The 7,771-nt window shown below is 42.9% G+C and overlaps 1 pseudogene; it reads left to right on the forward strand.

Moving 5' to 3' along the window:
* The first annotated feature begins 2,752 nt into the window (after positions 1–2,752).
* On the forward strand, positions 2,753–7,336 carry LOC119335248 (annotated as a pseudogene).
* Positions 7,337–7,771: the final 435 nt, after the last annotated feature.

Below are 7,771 nucleotides of genomic sequence, written 5' to 3' on the forward strand. Positions count from 1 at the left end.
AAGGCCCCTGTTGCCTGGGGCCTGGCTCCGCCACTGGCGCTGTCCATTAACCCCACGCTACTATTAATTCTCAACTTATAAAGTATTTCTTGGTAGTTTTTAGGCAGATTGTAATTGAATTTTAGTTAATTTATAAAGCTCTTAGTTTGATGCAAAAAAGGCTAATTCTGTCCGTTCAGGACTTTGGACGCAAGGGTCTCACGTGTTGCTAAATTTCAAACTCCCTTCCTTTATCCTTTTTGAACCGAGAATATATTCATAATGAGACATATACTGAAATGATATATTCCATGATGACGGCGATGGCGCCGAGTATATATGAATCTGCGATTTTGTGTGGATGCTTACCGATTGTCGGGGAGAAGAATGAGGCATGGTATTTGTGTGGCCCTAGCCATGCATGCAACGTTACACAGTTTTCACGTACGACATGCAAAATGCAATGTAGACAGGTGGTAGAATTGGTTTCCCTGCCATGGTTTGGTTCCGGTGGATGGATCACACCACCCACACCCACAATCATACCCATACGTGCGCGTGCTTCCATTTTCAACACCCAACCCCACTTTAGTTTAATTTGGTATACACTAATAATCAACCCGCTTTGTATAATTTCCCTTTTTAATGCACAGGTCGTCTTTTTATTATTTGTTACTATATTTTTCTATAATAAATAAAGAATGCATGTATTTGTAGTAAAACATGGCATCAAGTTACGACCACCGGCTTGTTACATCTTCCATGTGAGAGTGTCATTGTTAATTACTCTGTTCCAAAATAATTGAAGTTCTACCGAGGGACGAAAACCATGAAAAGCAAGATCCCGAATAAAAAAACAGAAATCGAGAAAGATGAAACCACAAAGTGAAGACTAATAGAGTCAACTTCAATTTTTTTGGAACTGATGAAGTTACTAAGAAGTCGCATTGAGCAGCCCGTCCATCTATACCAGCATAATTGCAAAACACATGTGATGCGGTGTCGCCCACATCCGCATAGATTTCACAAATGTATTTCCATCCTTTTTGAACATAAACTACATTTTTTATAAGCACCATGAAATTTCATCAACTCCGTTCCATAGAGACGATGGTCGAAAACATATCATAGTACTTTTGCACCCACCCAACCAATCCCCCCCCCCCTCGTGTGTACCCCTCTAAACTCATTGTGTCCCACCTTGGGGCCTCTTTGATTCACGGGCGGCAGACCCTGAGCAACCAGGGTGGGCCGACCCTTTGTCGACTATAGGTCTGTAGGTACAATATTAACCTGACATTGTTATTGCTTTGTTTCCAGAAAACAAAAATAGAGAAAACGCATAATTAGAGTGTCGAATCACGTGTGATTAGAAACCAAAAATATTTGCATCAAAGAGTATTTGATATTACACAAGAAACACAAATAAATTGTAACAAGAGGTTTGAGTTACTAGAAATTTTCTCCAAAACGTAATGCAATACAATAATTACTAGTAGAATGTCCGCGTGTTGCTACGGGCTATAATACATATATATCAATTAAGCGGATGATTGAAGTCGTACTCAAAGTCGAAACTCATTTCTCTCTTATACGTCCAGGCATGTTCGGACATAAAACGGGGGTTCAGCGGGCTCCCCAAAATTCAGCCGTCTGGATAGTCCAGATTCTCTCAAATTATTTCCAACGTACGGTCCCAACACAAAACTCCACCCCACGACGCACTCTTTCATTTTTTTTTGCTGGACCCTCCTTCCCGCTCAGTTTTCCATCATAGCTGGACATTTCTCGATGGATCCCTCTCCTTTAAAGTTGGATGACACTCATCTCACCTTCGCCATGACGCCCACTCCACTTCGCATTGTACTTCCCCATGGACCGCCAAAAAGCAGTTCCCCATGTATATCACTTCTCCTTCGCTATCTTCAGCATTCAAAAAATCCTCCATGTGTATATTGAGCATGGTTTCTAATAGGGCCATAACAAACAATCGGTCACATTTACATTTTTTTCTCGCGAATACGCAAAGCTTGCATATCTTTTCATTGATAGAAGAAGCTTGTGTATCAACCATCCCTTACATGTAACTTCAATTCGTACATTCATCATCATTTATGTTACATAAGTTAAACAAGCAAGGTTTATAAATTTTTTTTCTCAGAATTTTTGGAATTAGGCTCAATTTAACCTGCCGCTAACATTTGTAAATCTGGGATATGGCCGTGCACAATATTTATGTGCATCTTACCAACAACCAATTTGGAATACGCACTATTTCTCTTTCCTCTCGATTTTCTCTGTGAATGCAGTCACTAGAATACGCCCTATGAATTTCTTTGTTGCTGTTTTCTTTTAATCAAAAATAAAATAAAGGGGGGCTTTCCTTGTGAAGCACCGCCAGATCAACGACTGTATCTGCTAATTTATTTGTTCATGGAAATGCATTAAAAACGCACGATTGGAAACTCCCATTTTAATATGGAAATGGATCCTCTCTACCCATCTTCCGCTCCTCTCTCTGGAAAAGGCTGCTGCCGCTGCTTCTCTCTCCTCTTTTCCTTTCAAAACCCACGCCGAAGGAAAGAAAGAAAGAAAGGAAAACAAAACCTTCCCTGCTGCGCGCAGACGCAGGACGTCGTACGTGCGATACGAGAGCAGGGGAGTTGGTGGCGGGCGGGAGGACCGATGTTGGCGAGGGTGGTCGCGGCGGCGGTCCTGGCGCTCGCCGCCGTCGTGGCGTCCGCGTCCGCGGCGGCGGCCGGCGACGCCACGTATTCGGTGCGGTGGGAGGTCGGGTACATGACGGTGGCGCCGCTCGGCGTCTCGCAGAAGGTTCGCGTGCAAGGAACAACAACTGCTTTCTCTCTCTCTCTCTCTCTCTCTCTGTGTGTGTGTGTGTGATGTTGATTCCGTCTTCGGACATGTTCTTTTGTTCTTGAAATTTCAGCAAAAAAAGGTGTCCTTTTGAGTCGTTTTTGCCGTTGTTTTGAGGAACTCGTGTTGAAAATGCTACCTTCTTCTCCCCCGTGTTGCTAATTTCGCGGCCTCGAACGCACGATCCCGTCGTGCTGCCTTCGGTTCCTCTCGCAGGGGGGCGTTGATCTGATGGATTTTTGTCTTAATTGTTTCCAAGGAATTATTTTATCGTTGTAGGCAAAATAAATAAATAATCTATGTGGGGGTTTTTGTCTTAATTTGAGACAGAGTGACGGCCTTAAATCTCGAAATAAATCTGTAGCGGCCTCGCGATTTTCTTGTCCTAAAAATAGCTAGTTGCCGTATACACACTTGCCTTTTCATAGATCAACAATCTTTTTGGGTGTTGGATTACTGCCTCTCTTTCTCGAGGTTCTAGCATTAATTTCCTGGGAAAATTAGGTTTTGTTTTTGCATCAAATTCGTTTGTTCGTTTACTCATGCCAAGTAGGAGTATTTTTTCTACAGCTCCCTTCAAAAAGAAAGGGATTTGATTTTTTTTGCAGAATTTATTTATTCATATCCGGTGTGGATGCGAAATTACAAGTGATGATAAAATTCTTTTTTGCAGGTGATTGCAATCAACAACCAGTTCCCTGGGCCACTCCTGAACGTGACAACCAACTGGAGCGTGAGGGTGAACGTCCAAAACAACCTGGATGAGCCTCTCCTCCTCACCTGGTTTGTATTCTACCATTCCACATTCAAAATAATTATTTATTCTGCATCGCAATTCTTTTCCATTCTTTAGCTATATATATGTTGGAATGTGCACAAATTTGTGAGCATGGCGAGCGAATGAAGGAAATGTGCAGCTACATCTTTAGTAGTTTCTGTTATCTCTGCCGAATTCCCATCTTTAGCTGTAGTCCCATTTGCATGGTGGCAGGTACTTTTTTTTTTGCGGGTGGTGGCAGGTACCATTAGCCATTGTGTCACGCAAATGCCTTCTCTATTTGGGGGACGTTTATAAGCTTAATAATACGATCATGCCATGGCATAACCATATGTGCACATCACTATGCTTTTTTCCATGGATTTGCTCAGCCCATCTGTGGACAATTCTCTGTATCATTAGCTCATACATGTATTTTTGCAGAAAATGTTAACTTCTTTCACTGTCTCTGTAGTTTTGTACAGCACTTTCTTTCAATACGAATTTCCTATACATCCAGTAATCACTGTTCTACATATAACAAACAACACGTGAACACCTGAAATGCTTACTCATAACTAAGTTGGGACATGGCAAAATGCTACTTCTCGAGGGCCCTTTCTGCACATTCCAGCGTTTAAATGTGCATTTCGACGTCCTTGCGCGCCAATCTTGATCAAGTGAATAAAATGGGAGTGCTCCCGTCTCATATGCATGGCTGGCAGGGATGGCATCCAGATGAGGATGAACTCATGGCAGGACGGCGTTGCCGGCACCAACTGCCCAATCCCTCCTGGATGGAACTGGACCTACCAGTTCCAGCTCAAGGACCAGATCGGAAGCCTCTTCTACTTCCCTTCGCTCGGCCTCCAGCGGGCTGCGGGCGGCTACGGCCCCCTAACCGTCAACAACCGCGCCGTTGTGCCGGTCCCCTTCGACCAGCCTGATGGCGACGTCACCTTGTTCATCGGAGATTGGTACACCAAGAGCCACACTGTAAGTCCTGATTCTTCGGTTGCAATATTCGGTTTAGTTTTTTTTATGCGAAAAATGTTCAGTTTATTGTCTGTCAGTGTTTCATAAATAGTCTGAGAGAACACTGAGTTCTTGACCCCTGACACAATCTTTCTTGATTCCTGGCAGAAGCACAATACCATATAGAGTTGATACAGATTGTTGTTCTGGCAAGATATAGGCAAAATCAATCTAATATTGATTAGAAATTCATTTCCCGGTTTATTCTTGCCTTAGACTGATAATTGGCAAGGGAATAATATTTTTTTACAGCAAGAAATACAATTATATCATCCAATGAGTCGTCTGGTCCATGGACTGTGATTTTCTTAAACACTTTGCCTTTGTGCTTGAGAAGTGCTCTCTGTCACTTGCAGGAACTGAGGGACATGCTAGATGATGGCAAGGATCTTGGGATACCTGACGGGATTCTGATAAATGCAAAGGGCCCTTATAGATATGACACCACACTGGTTCCAGAAGGCCTTCAATATGAGATTGTTGGAGTTGAGCCAGGTAACTTGTCTTTGATCACAAAAAAGAACGACATTCGAATCTGCACTTGTATATGTGCCCAATTCTCATATTTTCTGGATTATGGTATATTCCTGGTTTAAGCTAGTTATGCATACCAAGTTGTAGTCGACAGCGATTCAAAGTCTCCAGGTATAGTGAATGTAATTATGAACTGTTTGAGTTAGAATTTAGCGAAAATGTGACTAGAAAATGAAGTGTATCTAATGCTGAGCACAATAGTATGGCATATTATCCTTGTTATAAAATGGTCAGATTTATTACATTTCTTAGCGTGACTTGGAAATTGCACGGGTGAAGGAAACAATATTAGAAAATTCTAGCTACACTAAGATATCAGTGTCAAGATTGTTAACATATACCTTCCTGATAGTTATCAGCACCACTGCTCCCGAATTCTTTATCATATGAAGTATAATACTCCAAAAACCCAATGCTCTAAACAGGCAAAACATATGGTTTCCGCGTTCATAATGTTGGCACCTCAACCAGCCTGAACTTCAGAATCCAGAACCACAACATGCGTCTCGTAGAGGCTGAAGGAACATACACTTATCAGCAGAATTACACCAACCTCGACATACATGTCGGACAATCTTACTCTTTCTTGGTGACCATGGACCAAAATGCAAGCACAGACTATTACATCGTGGCAAGCCCGAGGTTTGTGAGCAGCGAAGCTCGCTGGCACGATGTCAATGGTGTAGCAATCCTGCAGTACTCAAACTCCAAAGGCAGTGCTTCTGGCCCCCTCCCTGATGCTCCAGATGACTTCTATGACAAGTACTATTCCATGAACCAGGCAAGGTCTATCAGGTCAGTGACTGATGGATGACTTGACAACATTGCTGTAATAATATTTTGTTCATGTAACTTAGGATCTCCATGATGAGTGCTTGCATTGTTGTTCCAGGATGAATGTGAGTTCCGGTGCTGCACGCCCAAATCCACAGGGATCATTCCGCTACGGCTCGATCAACATCACGCAGACCTTTGTGTTGAAGAACGAGTCGCCCCTGAGCATTGACGGGAAGCGACGAAGGACGATAAACAGGGTGTCGTACTCTCCTCCCGAGACTCCACTGAGGCTTGCTGATCTCCACAACCTTACAGGGGTCTACAAAACAGACTTTCCCACAATGCCAAGCAATGCGCCACCAAGGAGGGCTTCATCTGTGCTGAATGCTTCTTACAAGGGCTTCCTCGAGATGGTCTTCCAGAACAATGAAACGGATGTTCAGACCTACCATCTGGATGGTTATTCATTCTTTGTAGTCGGGTATGCAACATTCTTTGTAGGATACACTTTGTAGTCTTGAAAACAGCGATGTAAATGAGCACTGTCATGTTGTGGATTCCAGGATGGACTATGGTGAGTGGACGCCAAACAGTAGGGGTTCATACAACAAGTGGGATGCCATCTCTCGCAGTACTACACAGGTAAAGGACATCATCTGACCATCATGTGTCAAAGCCATACTACACTTGTGAAGACAAATGCATTCATGGTCATTCTGATACACAATTCTCTTTTCTCTTTTTTTTTTTCTTGTTCCATTCCAAATCAACATCAGGTCTTCCCAGGAGGGTGGACTGCGGTTCTGGTCTCGCTCGACAACGTAGGCATCTGGAATATACGTGCTGAGAAGCTGGACAATTGGTACAATGGGCAAGAGGTTTATGTGAAAGTTGCTGATCCACTGGGCTACAACGTCACCGAAATGATCGCTCCAAACAACACTCTCTACTGTGGTCTGCTGGAACACTTGCAAAAGTATGTCCTGAGCTGAAACACTTGATTTATCCTCTACTGCACCCCCGTTCTTGCGCTGCAATTTCTTACTGTGCCTTTTTATTGTGAAAACCTTCCAGGCCACAGGTACATGAGACAAGCAAGAAGTCATCAGGGCATGCCATGGCTCGATGGAGCACCCAGCTTCTCGCAACCGTGTATTGTCACGGCTGTGATTTGCAGTTAAATTTGACAAACTGCGAAAAGTTGTTAGTTAGGAATCGCGGGGATTGATAGAACATACATGGGGGCGTCAACCATATACAGACTGTAACAGGATGCGTTTTAAATTTTCCTACAGATTCTAATGGTGACTATTAAGTTCTTGAGAAGCACTTTGCAAAGGCCAAAGTATTTGTACTTGGAAATGAAACACTGTTGGTTTCTTTACTTGTACTCCCTCCGTTGGAAAAAGCTTGTCCCCCAAATGGATGTATCTAGCATCAAGTTAGTCCTAGATACATCCATGTATCTAGCATCAAGTCAGTCCTAGATACATCCATTTGAGGGACAAGATTGGGACAAGTTTTTTCAGACGGAGGGAGTACGTGTTCTCTTCTAGTCCTTGATGCTTGATTTACTGATGAGTGCTGCTAACCTATGAGAAATTTGAATTTGTACTGAATTTTGTGCATAAGTATACACGAGCAGTACAACAAATGCAACTTCATCTATAGATAGACATGTTTTCATTGATCAGTTTGTTCAGTAGATTTGGCACAAACTAAGTGTCAAAATATATCCGAATCGGTTGCTTGTACTATTGCTTATGACTTCCATCACGTATCCAGTTCCATGGCACTTGTAAACCTGTTTGTCAA

The sequence above is a fragment of the Triticum dicoccoides genome, chromosome 7B (genome assembly GCF_002162155.2).
Source record: "Triticum dicoccoides isolate Atlit2015 ecotype Zavitan chromosome 7B, WEW_v2.0, whole genome shotgun sequence".
NCBI lineage: Eukaryota > Viridiplantae > Streptophyta > Magnoliopsida > Poales > Poaceae > Triticum > Triticum dicoccoides.